Source organism: Diceros bicornis, chromosome 27 (assembly GCF_020826845.1).
Source record: "Diceros bicornis minor isolate mBicDic1 chromosome 27, mDicBic1.mat.cur, whole genome shotgun sequence".
Taxonomy (NCBI): Eukaryota; Metazoa; Chordata; class Mammalia; order Perissodactyla; family Rhinocerotidae; genus Diceros; species Diceros bicornis.
Window position 1 is genome coordinate 36,340,814 of NC_080766.1, and position 17,744 is coordinate 36,358,557.

Below are 17,744 nucleotides of genomic sequence, written 5' to 3' on the forward strand. Positions count from 1 at the left end.
GGTTTCTTTGTGATAAACTCTTTTAATTTTTGCTTGTCCCAGAAACTCTTTATCACTCTTTCCATTCTGAATAATAATCTTGCCGTGTAGAGTGTTCTTGGCTGTATGTTTTTCCCTTTTAGCACTTTAAATGTATTGTGCCACTCTCTTCTAACCTGTAAAGTTTCTGCTGAGAAGTCAGCTGATAGCCTTATGGGGTTTCCTTTATATGTAACTTGCTGCCTTTCTCTTGTGGCTTTTAGGATTATATCTTTATCCTTACTTCTGGACATTTTGATTTAATGTGTCTTGGTGTGGGCCACTTTGAGTTTATACTTTTTGGTTCTCTCTGTGCTTCCTGTACCTGGATGTCTGTTTCCTTCCTTAGGTTAGGGAAGTTTTCAGCTATTATTTCTTCATATAGATTCTCTGCCCCTTTGTCTCTCTCATCTCCTTCTGGGACACCTACAACACGGATGTTAGTGCACTTGATGTCATCCCAAGATGTTGTCCTTACACTATCCTCACTCTTTTTAATTCTTTTTTCTTTTATCTGTTCAGCTTTGGTTATTTCCTCTAGCCTTTCATCCAGCTCACTGATCCATTCTTCTGTATCCTCTACTCTGCTTTTAAGTCCCTCTAGTGAAATTTTCATTTCCAGTAATGTATTCTTCATTTCTGATTGGTTCTTTTTTATGTCTTCTATTTCTTTGTTGATGTTTTTACTGAGTTCATCCATTCTTCTCCCTAGGTAAGTGAGCATCCTTATGACTCTTTGTTTGACCTCTCTGTCAGGTAGATTTCTCATTTCTACTTCGTTTAGTTCCTTTTCTGGAGTTTTGTCCTGTTCCCTTACTTGGAACATATTCCTTTTCCTCCTCATTTTGCCTCTTTCTCTGTGCTTGTATCTATGTATTAGGTAGATCAGCTACGTCTCCTGATCTTGGACAGGTGACCTTATATAAGTGATGCCTATGAGGCCCAGCAGTGTGCTTCCCTGTCGTCACCAGTTCCAAATGTTCCAAGAGTGACCCCCATGTGGGCTACATGTGTCCTTCTGTTGTGGCAGGGTTGCTTTTGCCATACATGCCCAGGGAGGCTGAGCTGCCCCCTCAGCAAGCTGAATGTAATGTTCAGCTGTGTGTGGTTTTTGTGGACCCTTCAGTCTCTTTATCAGGTGTGGGGAACCCCAGCAGAGTTGGCTACAAGGTCTAATAGCACATTCCTGTTGCAGATTTTCTATTAAGTGCATAGGCCCCCAGTTTGGCCTGTTGTTAGGCTCAGGGGCTTACAATTGCTATAGGCCTCTGGCCTATAGGCTCTTGTCAGCTCTCTGAGGATTGCAGCTGAGTGGGGTTGGCCCCAGGCACGGGAGAACCCCGTTGCTTCAGGCTGTGGAAGGTGGGGCCGATCCCCTCTGTGGCTGTTTGAGAAGCACAAGTCTTCTACAGCTGGCAAGCCCCACCCCCACGAGGCCACACACACCATCAACACAGTCCTGCCATGTGTACGTGCCCTGACCCCCTGAAGCAGACCCAGTCACCCCATGGCCAAGGCCCCACACACTCGACCTACTCCTCGCACCCTGCCTGCAGAGGTAGACCCACACACCAGGGTGCAGAGAATCCAGGCACATAAGTTCCCCGAGGGCTTGTTGTTGGGTGGGACCAGTCCCTATGGTGGGCTGCTTTCCTTAGCTGAGCTGGATTAAATCAGTGCTCTAGCAGGTGAGGGCAGACCTTGGGCTAGCAGGTCATGGGGGGAACTCCAGTGGCAACTGCCAGCATGTATTTCAGCATGCCCACACCAGGTCACAACAATGGCTGCTCCCAATATCCCAGTCCCTGGAGAGGTCTCATCTCTCACCAAGATGTACCCAGAGCCTATCAGGTGAGTCTCTTTTCACCAAAGGGCTGTGCACCTTTTTTTCTGGTGATTTTAGGTTGCTTTCTGAAATGGGTGAATTTGTGAATGGCCCCTTTAGGAGCCAGCTTTAATTTCTTTATGCCCCAGCTTTTCTGGGGGTATTCACCATTGTTGTTAGTAGCCAGCAAAGCCATATATTATGACATTTGTCTCGGTTGTGCTGGGTCCAAAAAATGCTTACAGCAGCAAAATGCTCCCAGCTCATGTCCCCCACTCCTCCAAGGAAGGCTGTGTACCTTTGGATTGCTCCCGAGCAGCTGTGAAGTGTTACAGCTTGTGAAGGTGGTGCTTTTTCTCTCCAAAGGGGAATTTCTGCCTCTTCCACCAGTCAGAATTGTTGTTTGTTGCAGGGGTTCCTCTTATCCAGTTTTCAGTTCTCTCTCAGGGGTAATTGTTCCAAGATTAGTTGTAAGTCCACTGTGTCCATGGGAGGAGGTGAGTTCAGAGTCTGCCTACACTGCCATCTTGACTTCCCCTCCTCTCTGTGGATATTTGAATGAAGACCTGAAAGATAAGAGTCAGTTGTGCAAAGACCAGTGGGACAGAGAGCACCCATGACAGCTGGACGCGTGTGTACAGAGCCCTGAGACAGAAGGGCACCTGACCTGGTGGAGACACAACAAGGAGGCCAGTGTAGCTGAGCAGGGAGAGGTAGCAGGGGCTGGTAGATGAGATCAAAGGCAAGCAGGGCCAGATGATGCCAGAAAGAGTATAGCTTGGGCTCCTCATTAGACTCACCCGGGGTTTTATGAGAGGCAGTAGCTCCGTGCAGACATCTCATGTACTAAAAAAGTTTGTTTTCATTGTCACCTCTGCTTGAATATGAAATGGTGTCAAATCAGGATATTTTAGAGAAGAAAGAGAACAAAGTTAATAAATTAAGTTTTTCTCATGCTAAAAATCCATAGAATGGTATAAAAAAAAATTTGCATGTGCAATTGGGTGAATTCCCAGCATGTCTGGGTTAAGTTAAAAGTATTATGGCAATGTCAATTTCCTCGCTGTGTAATGCTGTATAGTTTCATAAGATGGCACCATTAGGGGAGGCTAAGTGAAGGATGCAAAATGAGATCTCTGTGTACCAATCTTACACTTTTTTCTTTATTTCAAAATATGTTAAAAAGTCACTGAATTGCTCTAACGTCCAATCCAAGAGAAACTGCGAGAAAACCCAGAGGAGATTCATGTGTCTGTTCCATGGTAATGCAATGGCCCTCTGATGGATAGGCTTGCAAGTCTTGAAGGATTCTGCTCTCTCTGTAGCTTCCACTCTGCCATATTTCCCCAAGGAGTCTGTTCTAGATCCCATAGAAGCTAAGGGTCCCACAGCAGCATTTCAGGCCCCAAACTACCCTGGCTGGCTTCCCGGCACAGAGGCTGCCTCCCATCTCAGGTCACATCCACTTACAGCTGATCTATGCTAGCTACTATGTTAGCATTTTTGACCAGCATGTTGAGCCTGCTCTAGTCCTTTTGCAGGCAGTTGCGCAGGGCACGGATGCTCTTCAGGTTGTCGATGTCCACCTGGTGGAAGCAAGGCCTCAGGCCCTCAGCCTGCAGCCTCTACATGGTCATTTGGCCCCATGCCCTGTCCCATGCCATGAGCACCATGTCCCCTGAGAACTGCGGACAGAAGTCCAGTGAGATAGCGAAGCCAATGCCCTTCTTGGCCCCATTCACCAGCCCCACAAGGGTGTAGAAGGACATAGGTGAGTAGGGAGCATGTGGGGCACTTGTGTGGAGAGCAGACAGGACTATGGGCCACAGGAGCACTCGCTGTGGGGGCCTGGCCACAGTCAGAGAAGCCACAAAGAAATGAGTTCTGGGATCCAGCGGTGTGATTTCCTGAGAAGGAGGCCCCACCTCCATCCCTCCCTCCAAAGAGGGATTGAATGTTCCAGAAGGTTTCCTAATTCCCCACTCCTGGTTCCACCCCTTCTCTGTGTTGCACCCTGGGCTAAACCAGGACACAGCCCTGTTTGGGTAAGAGCCAAGCAATGGTTGCAGGTTGGAGATATGTGCTTCCTCCAAGGCAAAATTGGTTGATGAGGAGCCAATAGGGAACTAGAGATTCATGGCAGTTGAACTAAAGAAACTATCTTGGGAGAACACCAAAAGGAGAAAAAGAAGTGCCAAGTAATTGCCTTGGACATAGGACCATCATCCACTGAAGAATGGGAAGAGTTGTTTTTTCCTAAGATGCAATGAGATTACTTAGACAGGGTAGCTGCTTCTGAGGACATCAATCCCCTTACTTTCTTGAGATAAAATCAAGAGAGAAAATTAGAGAATTAGATCCTGTGATTAGACTTTCAGTGTGGGCAGCGTACCCTGCTGTGTGATTCCCTGTGTTCTCCCAAGTGGGAGATAATGTTTTATGAAGCTCTTACTGTGTGCCAAGCCATTGGTTGTAATGTTTTATTTAATGGTTACATAATCCCTATTTGCTGAAAGTGCTTACATTTTGGTTTTGTCCAAGGTCACAGATAATAAGTGGTATATATAGTTAGCTGTTATTTTTCAGGTACTAAGAAACAAAGGATCTTTGCAATTTCAAGCATATATTTCCAAACAGTTGAGATGCTATGGCCTTGACCTGGACATTGTTGTCCCCTGGGTTAGGTTTACAGAAACAAAATAACAGGGAGGAAATGAACAGTGCTGTTCAAAGGAGAAACTTGTAGTGTAAACCTCTCTTTTATACTGAGAGACCTACCCTTGCTTTCAGGGGTTATTCCTTTTCATGCCTGTAGGCCTGAAAATCACTGGTGAAGAGTGAAAAATAATCATGGCAGTAGAGGCATCTTTACCACATGCAGTGCTTCTGTGAAGTGAGGGAATGTGGTGGATGTTCACTGAAGCCCACTGGGAGGCAGGATGGTGTTGGGCAGTAAGAAGCTTCTCATCACTGCCCTGGGTGGTGTTAGGTCCCAGTCACAGGGACTCATGATAGAAGGCACTTTGTACTTCGCACAGTGCAATGTTTTCAACATTTTCACCTGTACCAGGACATTTAATCTTCACAGCAATCCTATGCCTACTGTCCCCATTTCACAGTTGAGGTACTAAGATACAGTAAAATGCAGCATTTTGCTCAGTCACAGAGTAAGGTGGCAGAGCCAAGATTATTTGTTTCCAGATGTTTGTCTTGAAATTTTTCAAGCAGAAAAGTTGAAAGAATAGTATAGTAAGCACCTATATATCCACCAAACTAGGTTGAACAATTATGAATATTTTACTATATTTTTGTATTTTTTTATATAGTTTTCTGAACCCTGTTAATGTTGCAGATGTGATGATACACCATCCCTACATAAAAAACGCATTCACCTTGAAGTGATTTCACAGTAATTCCTCCCTATTGAGTACTCACTTTGAATTGGCTACTAATTCTCAATGCATGTTCAATTTCCCCCACTGTCTCAGATTCTCTTATGGACGTTTCGTAAGTGCCTTCTCACAGTTCATACTTTGCAATTGTTTTTCCAATGAGTTCAGTATCAAACAGACCACATCAGATGTGTTTCCTTCATGGTGTTGTCCATGTTATAATAGAAGCTGGTAAACTAAAGGTGGCAAGACAAAACCCACCATGCTAATTGGTTTATGTAATGTCCACGGCTACTTTCATGCTACCTCAGCAGATCTGAGTTGTTCAAGCAGAGACCGTGTGGCCTGCAAAGCTGAATATATGTACTCACTGGCTGTTTCAATAATGTTTGCTGACCCCTGAGTTGTGCTGACCTTCTGTTGACGTAGTTTTTAGGTCTATTACATTTCTGAGCTCATTGGCATGTAAACAATCTGCACAAGTGGACATTTCTAAAGAACCATTTATTTCTCTATTGATTTTCATTCCACATTGTCATTGATTCAACATTTTTCCCCCTATATCACAGAAGATATCATAGAAGACTTCACAGAATTAGTAGTCAATTCAAAGTGGGTACTCAATAGAGATATTTTGGTTCTTTTTTTATTTTTTAGATAGGGATATTTTTGACGGTGTAACTGTCATTTTGGTCAAATCAGAGGTCATAACATACTGAGAACCATGGAGGGAACTCTAAGAGGGGTCCCCTGCTGGTGAACTTTCTCCTCCATTAAAAACTCTCCATGGGGTCCATTGGCATCTGAGGGCAAAAGGACCAATTACATGGGGGTCTCTGCTCCTTCTTCCGGAGCTTTTATTGCTTTGGGTTGCCCCATGTCAGTTCTCACCCACCCTGGGAAGCAGGCACTCAGGAGAATATTGTTCCCTCTCCTCTGCTCTCCCAGTTTCCTGGTATGGATTCTGGACAGGACTGTGATGCCCATCTTTGACACAGCATATGCCATGGCCCTGATATCAGGCCAGCCTTCCTTTATGTGCACTTCATTCTTTGTATCTTTCATGAACTTGTTCATGGGCCCTACCAGCTCCTCCTCCATGATAGTATCACTTGTAAACTTCTGCTGCAGCTTTGGGCTGCTGTTTTGAAGAGCTCTGAGACTCACAGTGCTAGACACATTAACAACTCTGCCTAAAATGCAACACAGATTGTTACCTAGAAATGCATGTCCAAAAATGATGAACACCACATTCACTGGGATTTTGACCACTTGAGAGACTATTACCAGTTTGCTATGAGCATTAATTAAGGCTGCTTCTATGAGTGAAGGACATGATATAATCTTGAAGCTTGTTTATTCATAATGTCTCAGATGATGTCATAGAAATGTTCTAATGTGGAGATTAGTCCCCAGAAGTTCCATAAGAAAATGAAAATGGTTTGCACAGGAACATGCCAAGAGGAATGTGGGGGGGGGGGTACTTATTACTATCAAAGGTTGCCTTTGCAACTACTTGAGGATATTATGGTCACTTGGGCAGTGCTCTATGATCAGGTCTCTCTGGACCAACAAAGAGCTGACTGGTTGATGGATGACAGCTCCTAGGTGAATGGACAGCATCTGCTTTGGAAGGCTGCCACTCTGATCAAGAGAGGTAACAAATCAGCTCAGTCAGCTGAATTGCGTGCTGTTTTCTCCCTGTTTCGGTATTTATTAACTCGGGAGCAGTGACGAATGGCCTGGCAATAAGGTTATGGAGAGGGGCAGTGGAAAACTGGACTGTTAAATTGATGATATAGAAAGAAATGAAGTGCATCCTACAACACGGATGAACCCTGAATACACTATGCTAAATTAAAGAGGCTGTTCAGGTAAGATCATCAATACATATGAGATGTCCAGAAGAAGAAAATCTGAAGACAGAGAGTATGCTAGTGGTTTCTAGGGCTAGGAGGAATGGGGGAACAGAGAGGTGATAGAATATCTTTTTGGGGTGATGAGAATATTCTAATCTTGAACGCAGTGATGGTTCCACAACTCTGCAAATATACTAAAAATCTCTGAGAGTGATGCAGCATCGTGGTGGAACGAGTTGCTCCTTTTATTTCCCCTATGTAAGTTACAATAAGTTGTAGATCCATGGACCAACAAAGGACTCCCTGCACAGCATACCAGAATGCCTGAGAGATCTGTGCATCTATACATCTGATGTATAGGTGGGTGGGCTGGATCGACAAGAATCGGTGGAACTAAGGGTTCAGCCTTGTCCCCTTCCCTGGTGGTGTTGATCCAAAACATGAGTTCTCACACCAGGATGCCTGCTGGTGACCAGAGGCTGTAGGGGCAGACATGGCACTCATGGCTTAGCCCCTACCCCCCAGCAGTGGCACATACCACACACACCCTGAGGCTTCTGGACACAGAGCAGTGCCTAGAATGGAGCCCTCTCACTCCCTCCCGGCAGTGGCACCAATTTTTCCAGCTTAAGGGACAGTGTGCAACACTCAGAATTCCTCAGCAAGGGCAGGATTCCCTGACCCGAGGTTTTAAAAAGCACATTGGTCATGCCAGTGACCAGAGGCTGCAGGATGAACAACAACACTAATGGCTTAGCCCCTGCCATCCCACAACAGCACCATGTGGCTCCTGTGACTTGAGTCTTCAGGAAACACAGCAGAACTGGTGTCCCAGCCCCCAGCGCAGCATCACTGACACTGGCTCTACCAGCGACAGGAACTGCATATAAGAACCCAGGTCCTGAATAGTGACAGTGACACAATAACCACAGTGCCCCTGACAGTGGTGCTGCCAGCACACCTGGATAACCCAGGAAAAGCAGCATAGGTGGTGCACGGGGCAGCATCTCCTAGCTTATGGAGAGCCCACAGAGAGTCAGTGGGGTAACATGAAACCTACGCAACCCCAGTGGCACCAGAGGTGCTTACAGCCTGGTGACCCAGGTGGCGACACCTAAGAAGCAATGATAATGTGAGCAGCAAGGCACCAGCAACCTCAGAGGCATAGGCAGCACAAGGAGGGCACTGGAGACACCTTGGGCACAGGGAGTGGCAGGTGGAAAGTGCAACCAGAGCCACCAAAGTCTTCCCGAAGAAAAGTGTTTACTACCATAAATGCATTGGCAAGGATCAACTCAACTCATCAAGTACTATGAAGAATTACAGTAACATAGCAGAATAGAAAGAAAATGACAACTCTCCAGAAAGCAAACTTGAAGTCACAAAAGATTACAGTCTAACAGAGAGAGAATTCAAAATACCTGTGGTGGAGAAACTCAACAAGTTACAAGAAAACTCAGAAAGAGTGTTCAATGAGCTAAGAAAAAAAAATTAATGCACAGAAGGAGTCCTTCACCAAAGAGATCGAAACCTAATGAAACAAACAAACAGGAATTCTGGAGATGAAGAACACAACTGGTGAGATAAAAAATAAGGTAAAAAGCATTGAACCTAGAGCAGACCATATGGAAGAGAGAATTAGTGAGCTCAAAGATAGAATCTAGAAATGATTCAGATGGAAGATGAGAAAGAACTAAGATTTTTAAAAATGAAGAAATTCTATGAGAAATATCTGACTCAATTAAGAAAAGCAACATAAGGATAACAGGTATCCCAGAAGGAGACGAGAGGGGGAAGGAGGCAGAGAGCTTATTCAAAAAAATAATAGCTGAGAACTTCCAAAACGTTGGGAAGGAACAGGATATACAAGTACATGACACTATTAGAACTCCTAATTATCTCATCACAAAAATACCTTCTCCAAGGCATACTATAATAAAAGTGTCAAAAGTCAATGACAAAGAAAGAATATTAAGGGCAGCCAGGGAGAAGAAAATAACTTACAAAGGAGCCTCCATCACCCTATCAGCAGATTTCTCAGCAGAAACTCTACAGACCAGGAGAGAGTGGAATCATATATTCAGAATATTGAAAGACAAAAACCATAAGCCAAGAATAATCTATCCACCAAAGTTATCCTTCAGTTGTGAAGGAGAAATAATAGCTTTCCGAGGAAACAACCGCTGAGGGAGCTCATTGCCACAAGACCTGCCTTACAAGAAATATTGAAAGAAGCTCTCCTACCTGAAACAAGAAGACAAAGATTTATGATGCTTTGAGCGAGGTGATGAATATAAAAAATCAGAAAAATTCAGCGCTATATCAAAATAAGTTAGTAAACAAATCATTATAACATAGAGGGTAAAAGGAAAGAAAGCATCAAAAATAAACATAAGCACTTCAATTTGGTAACAAACTCACAAGACAAGAAAGGATAATTTCTGAGAACAAAAACATGTAAGAGGAAGAAGAAAAGGATGGAACCTGCATAGGATAGGAGACAAGATGCTATCAGAAGAAAAAGAACTATCTCGTCTATGAGATCTTTTATACAATCCTCATAGTAACCACAAAACAAAAAATTAGAGCAGAGTGACAAGTCATAAACAGAGAGGACACTGAGAAAAACATCACAGAAAACCACGAAACTGGAATTGCATACCAAAATAGAAGGAAAAAGAAAAAATGGAAATATAGAACAACTAGAAAAGAAAAGATAAAATTACAATATTCAGCTCTTATATATCAATAATCACCCTAAGTGTAAGTGGATTGAACTCACCAATCAAAATACACAAAGTGGCCAGATGGATTATAAAACAAGACCCAACAATATGCTGCCTCCATGAAACATGTCTCAGCTTTAAAGACAAACAGAAACTCAGAGTGCAGGGATGGAAGATAATACTTTCAGCAAATGGCAAGGAAAGAAAGAGAGTGTAGCTATGCTTATATCATACAAAATAGACTTCAAGCCAAAAAAGACAAGAGACAAGGATGGACATTACGTAATGATGAAAAGAACATTCCATTAAGAAGACATAACACATATTAGCATGTATGCACCTAATATAGGAGCACCAAAGTATATAAAACAAATATTAACAGACCTGAAGAGAGAAATTGACAGCAACACAATAACAGTAGTGGACTTTAACATCCAAGTTACATCAATGGATATGTAACCTAGGCAGAAAGTCAACAAGGAAATATTGGCCTTAAATGAAATATCAGACCAGATGAACTTAATAGTTATATATAGAGAACATGCCATCCCAAAGCAGCAGAATTCACATTCTTCTCAAGTGCACATGGAATATTCTCAAAGATAAACTATATGTTGGACAACAAAACAAGTCTCAATAAATTTAGAAAGATTGAAATCATATCAAGCATCTTTTCTGTCCACAATGGTATGCAACTAGAAATCAACTACAAGAAGAAAGCTGGAAAAGTCACAAATATGTAGAGACTGAACAACACGCTACTGAATCACTATTGGATCAATGAAGAAATCAAAGGGGAAATCAAAAAATACCTGGAGACAAATGAAAATGAAAACACAACATACCAAAATTTATGCAGCGAAAGAGGTACTAAGAGGTAAGTTCATAACAAAATATATCTAACTCAAAAAACAAGAACAATCTCAAATAATCTAACAGTATATATAAAAGAGCTAGAAAAAGAACAAACAAAGCCTAAAGTCGGAGGAAGGAAGGAAATAATAAAAATCAGAGCAGAAATAAATGTAATGGAGACTAAAATAACAATAGAAAGGATCAATAAAACTGAGGGCTGGTTCTCTGAAAGGATAAACAAAATTGACAAACTCTTAGCCAGACTCACCATGACAAAAAGAGAGAAGTCTCAAATAAATAAAATCAGAAATGCAAGAGGAAAAATTATAATGGATACCACAAAAATACAAAGGACTATAAAAGAGTACTATGAAAAGCTGTGCACCAACAAATTGGATAACCTAGAAGAAATGGATATATTTTTAGAATCATACAACCTCCCAACACTGAATCAAGAATAAATAGAGAATCTGAATAGAACAGTCATATGTAAAGAGATTGAAATGGTAATCAAAAACCTCCAAAAAAACAAAATTCCAGGACCAGATTGCTTTCCCGGTGAATTCTACCAAACATTCAAATATTTAAGACCTAGCCTTCTCAAACTCTTCCGAAAATTTGAAGAGGAAGAGACACTTTCTAACTCATTTTACAAGACCAACATTACCCTGTTACCAAAACCGGACAAAGACAACACAGAAAAGGAATATTACAGGCCACTATCACTGATGAACATAGATGCAAAAATCCTCAACAAAATATTAGGAAATCAAAGTCAACAACACATTAAAAGGATCATACACCATGATCAAGTGGGATTTATTCCAGGGATGCAGGGATGGTTCAACATCCACAAATCAACCAATGTGATATACACTTCCACAAAATGAAAAATGAAAATCGCGTGAACATCACAATAGATGCAGAGAAAGCATTTGACAAGATTCAACATCAATTTATGATAAAACTCTCAATAAAATGGGTATAGAAGCAAAGTATCTCAACATAATAAAGGCCATATATGACAAATCTACATCCAACATCCTCCTCAACAGTGAAAAACTGAAAGCTATTCCTCTAAGAACAGAAACAAAAGAAGGACGCTGACTCTAACCACTCTTATTTAACAGAGTATTGGAAGTCTTAGCCAGTGCAATTAGGCGGGAAAAAAACTGAAAGAGATCCAAGTTGGAAAAGAAGAAGTAAAACTGTCATTGTTGGCAGATGACATGATTCTGTGTAAGAAAACCCTAAAGAATCCACCAAAAAGATATTAGAGATAATGAACACATACAGTAAAGTTGCAGCATACAAAATCAACATAGAAAAATCAGGTGCATTTCTATACATTAACAATGACCTATCAGAAAGAGAAATCAAGAATACAATGCCATTGACAATTGCAACAAAAAGAAGAAAATAATGAGGAACAAATTTAACCAAGGAGGGGAAAGATTTATACATTGAAAACTATACAACATTGCTGAAAGAAATTGAAGACAACACAAAGAAATTCTAAGATACTCCATGCTCATGGATTGGAAGATAAACATAGTTAAAATGTCCATATTACCTAAAGAAATATACAGATTCAATACAATCCCAGTCAGAATCCAAATGACATTTTTCACAGAAATAGTAAGAAGAAGAATGAAGTTTATATGGAACAACAAAAGACCCTGAATAGTCAAAGCAATCTTGAGAAAAAAGAACAAAGCTGGAGGCATCACAATCACTGAACTCAAAATATACTACAAAACAATAGTAATCAAAACAGTATGGTACTGGCAGATAAACAGATACACAGCTCAATGGAACAGAATCAAGAGCCCAGAAATGAACCCACACATCTACTGACAGCTAATGTTTGACCACGGAGTCAAGAACATACAATGGAGAACAGAAAGTCCCTTCAATAAAGGGAAAAATTAACAGGAACATGTCAAAGAATGAAAATAGACCATTATCTTACACCATACACAAAGGTTAACTCAAAATGCATTAAAGACTTGAATTTAAGACCTGAAACCACAAAACTCCTAGGAGAAAACATAGGCAGTCCACTCCTTGACATCAGCCTTAGCAGTATCTTTTGGAATACCATGTCTCCACAAGCAAGAGAAGCCAAAGAGAAAATAAACAAATGGGACTACAACTGAAAAACCTTCTGCATGGGAAACGAAACCATCAACAAAATGAAAAGATGACCCACCAACTGGGAGAATATATTTGCAAATCATATATCCAATCAGGGGTTAATTTTCCAGAATTTATAAAGAATTCATACAACTAAACAACAGAAAACAAACAACACAATCAAAAAATAGGCAGAGGATATGAATAGACATTTTTCCAAAGAAGATATACAGATGGCCAACAAGCATTTGAAAAGATGTTCAACATCACTAATTATTAGGGAAGTTCAAAACAAAACTACAATGGGTTATCACCTAATGACCATCAAAATGGCTATTATTAAAAAGACAAGAAATAACAAGTGTTGAAGAGGATGTGGAGAGAAGGGAACTCTCATACACTGCTGGTGGGAGTGCAAACTGGTGCAGCCACTATGGAAAACAGTATGGAGAGTCCTCAAAAAATTAAGCATAGAACTACCATATGATCCAGCTATTCCACTGCTGGGTATTTTTCCAAAGAACATGAAAACCCGAATGCATAAAGATACACGCACCCCTGTGTTCATTGCAGCATTGTTCACAATAGCCATGACTTGGAAGCAACCTAGGTGCCCATCAAGAGATGAATGGATAAAGAAGATGTGGTATACATATACAATGTACACTACTCTGTCATAGGAAACGAAGAGATCTGGCCATTTGTGACAACATGGATGGACCTTGAGGGTATTATGCTAAGCGAAATAAGTTAGAGGGAGAAAGTCAAATACTGTGTGATCTCGCTTATAAGTAGAAGATAAAACCAACAACAATCACATAGAGACAGAGATTGGATTGGTGCTTAATAAAGGAGACAGGGAGGGGGAGGAGGGTGAAAGAGGTGATTAAGCGCATGTGTGCAGTGATGGATTTTAATTAGTCTTTGGGTGGTGAACATAATGTGGTCTACACAGAAATCGAAATGTAATGATGTACACCTGAAATAAAAAAAAAAGAAAAAGAAAATGTGTTCGGGAGGGATATGTCTTCACCTCAAGCAATAGATGGAGTCTTCAACTATGTGAACTACCGTAGTTGCCACTGACTTGGGTGTAGTTTAGATTTAATGTAATATACTCATGATAGCTGCTGTGAAGATGGTTTAGGAGTACCTTAACCAGTTTATCTTGCTAACATTGTTTTCTAAATAAGTATGAGAGTGATATATAATAAAATTTATCTTTAAATAAGCCAAAAAAAAAATAGTTGCTTTACATAACTTTGGTGCTACTATTTTTGGTGCATATATATTAATGAGTGTTATATCTTCCTGGTGGAATGTCCCTTTCATCATTGTATAATGTCTATGTTTGTCTCTTATTGTCTTTCTTGGCTTTAAGACTATTTTGTGTGTTATAAGTATGGCTACACTCACATTCCTTCACTTGCCGTTTGCTTGGAGTATCATCTCCCATCCCTTCACTCTGAGCTTCTCTTTCTCTTTAGAGCTGAGATGTGTTTCCTGGAGGAAGTATATTGTGGGGTCATGGTTTTTAATCCATCCAGCAAGTCTATGTCTTTTGATGGGTGAATTCAATCTTTCTACATTTAGAGTGATTATTGATATATGAGGGCTGTTACTGCCATTTTATCTTCTCTTTTATGTTTTTTCTATATTTCCATTGTTTCTTTTTCCTTGTATTTCTGCCTACCATTTCAGTTTGCTGGTTTTCTGTGATGTTTTCTCACTTTCCTCTTTATTCATGATTTGTGACTTTGCTCCGATTTTTTGTTTTGTAAAAGATCAGGGTTTTATAAAAGATCTCATAGATGAGATAGTCCTTTTTCTGCTAATAGACTCTTTTCTCCATTAGCCTATGTAGGTTCAGTCCTTTTCCTCTACCCATCTATGTTTCTGTTTTCACAAATTATCCTCTTTGTGTGTTGTGTGTTTGTTACTAAATTGAAGTGGTTATAGTTATTTTTGGTGCTTACTTTCATTACCACCTTTATGTTTTACTATTAATATAATGTTTACTAAATTATTCTGATATAGAGTTGCTATTTTCTGATTCTGTCTTCTTATCGCCTTGCTCCAAGCTTTGTAAATTGTTGTCTTTTTGTTTCAGGTAGGAGTGCTTCTTTCAACATTTCTTGTAAAGTGGGTCTAGTGGTGATGAACTCCCTCAGGTTTTGTTTCTCTGTGAAAGTTTTTATTTCTCTTTCACATCTGAAGGGCAACATGTTTGGATAGAATATTCTCAGATGATAGTTCTTGTCTTTCAATACTTTGAATGTATCATTCCACTCTCTCCTAGCCTGTTGTTTCTGCTCAGAAAACTGCTGATAGCCTGAGGTTCCTTTGTAAGTTATTTTCTTCTCTCTGGCCACCCTTAATATTCTTTCTTTGTCATTGACTTTTGACACATTTAATAATATGCTTTTGAGAAGGTCTTTTTATGATAAGATAATTAGGAGTTCTATTAGCTTCATGTATTTGTATTCTAGTTCCTTCCCCAGGTTTGGGATGTTATTGGTTATAATTTCCTTTAATAAGTTCTCTGCTCCCTTCTCTCTCTCTTTTCCTTCTGGGATATCCATTACTCTTATGTTGCTTTTCCTAATTGAGTCATATATTTCTCATAGAATGTCTTCATTTTTTGAAAATCTTAGTTCTCTCTCCTCTTCCACCTGAATCATTTCTAGATTTCTGTCTTAGAGCCAATTAAATCACTCTTCCATATGGTCTGCTCTATTTTCAATGCTTTTGACTTTGTTTTTCATCTCATTGTGTTCTTCATCTCCAGAATTTCTGTTTTTTGTGGGTTTTTTTAGATTTCACTCTCTTTGGTGAAGTAATCTTTCTCTTCAGTAATTTTATTCCTGAATTCATTGAATTGTCTTTATGAGTTTTCTTGTAACTGGTGGAGTTTCTTTATGACAACTATTTTGAATTCTCTGTCAGTAAGACTGTAATCTTTTGCAACTTCAACTTTGGTTTCTGGAGAGTTGTCATTTTCTTTCTGTTCTCCTGTGTTACTGTAGTTCTTCATGCCACATGATGAGTTGATCCTTGCCAGTGCATTTCTGGTAGTAAACACCTTTCGTATTCGGATAATAGTTTGATTGCTTTGGTTCTGAGCTGCTTCTGGTTGTATTTGAGAGCCTGCACTTTCCACACTACATTGCATCTGCTAGAGGCATCATCAGTGTCCTCCTTGTGCTTCATGTGCCTCTGAGGCTGCTGGTGACTTGCTGCTTATAATGTCACTTCAGGCTTAGGTGTTGCCCCTGGGGTCACCAGACTGCAAGCACCTCTGCAGCCTCTGGGATTGCCTAGGTCTCATCTTCTCCCACCAGCTCTCTGAAGGCTCTCCATTGACTCAGAAGCATCTGTCACATGAAACATCTGCACTGCTACTCCTGAGTTATCTGTATGTGCTGACAATACCACTGCCAGGGCCATTTGGTTCACAGGAGTCGCTGTCACTGCTGGGGTCCTGGGATCTTGTATGCATCCCACACTGCTGGTAGAGCCTAGTGTCAGGGATGCTGCCACTGGATGCTGGATCACAGTTTCTGTTGTGTTTCCTCAAGCCTTAGGTGACAGCGGTGACCTGCCACTGCTTGAGTAGGGCAGGAGCTAAGCCACTAACGCTATTGCTGTTTCTGCAGCCTCTGGCCACTGGGGTGAACTGATGTGCTTTTTAAAACTTCAGGTCAGGGAACTATGCCCCTGCTGAGGAAATCCGAGTTGTGGAGGCTGTCCCCATTGATATAAAAACCAGAACCACTGTTGGGGGACATGGAGAGGGCTGGGTCACTGACACTGCTCTGTGTCCTGATGCCTCAGGGTATGTGCACACCCCGCCACCACTGGGAAGGCCAGGGGATGAGCCACAAGTGCTATGCCTGCCTCACAGCCTCTGGGAAACAGCATGTGTGCTGGTGGAAGAATCCACATTTTGGATCACAACCACCAGGGTAAGAGGAGGGACTGCTCCCCTCATTCCACTGCCTCCCAAGGTCCATTCCACCCACCTTCAGAAGTATAGATGCATGGATCTCTCAGGCATTCTGGCATACTGTGCAGGGAGTCTTTTGTTGGTCAATGGATGTACAACTGGTTGTAACTTAGAGGGGAGAGAAAAAGGGAACATCTCACTCCACCATGATGCTGATGTAACTCTCAATGTTTTTTAGTATATAAGCAGAGTTGTGAAACCATCACCTCATTCAAGATTAGAACATTCTCATCACCCCAAGAAGAAATCTTATCACCCCTTTATTCCCCTAGTCCTCCTAGCCCTAAGCAACCAATAATCTACTTTCTGTCTTCAGATTTTCTTGTTCTGGACTCCTCATAAATATAGAATCATATAATCTGTGGTCTTTTGTGACTGGCCTCTTTAATTTAGCATAATGCTTTCCAGGTTCATCCATGTTGTAGGATGTACTTCATCCCTTTTTATAGCATCCCTTTAATAGTCCAGTTTTCAACTGCTCATCTCTATCACCATATTGCCAGACCATTTGTCACTGTTCCTGAGTTGGTAAAAACCCAAACACAGAGAAAACAGCATGCAATTCAGCCCGCAGAGCTGATTTGTTATCTTTCTCGATCACAGTGGCAGCCTTCCAAAGCAGATCCTGTCCATTCACTTTGGCACTGCCATCCTTAAATCAGTAAATGCTTTGTTGGTCAAGAGATACCTGAACATACAGCGCTGCCCAAGTGACCGTAACATCCTCAAGTGGTCCCAAAGGCAGCCTTTGATACTAATGAGTACCTCCCTACATTTCCTTTAGCATATTCCTCTGTAAACCATTTTCATTTTCTTATGGAACTCCTGGGCTATACTCTCCCCGCAAGAACATTTTTCTGACATCAACCAAGACATTATGGATAAAACAAGTGTCAAGATTGTTTCATGTCCTTAACTTACAGAAGC

The 17,744-nt window shown here is 41.1% G+C and overlaps 1 pseudogene; it reads left to right on the forward strand.

Moving 5' to 3' along the window:
• Positions 1-17,744, forward strand: part of LOC131392981 (carbonyl reductase [NADPH] 1-like) — a 29,025-nt pseudogene that overhangs the window by 10,708 nt on the left and 573 nt on the right.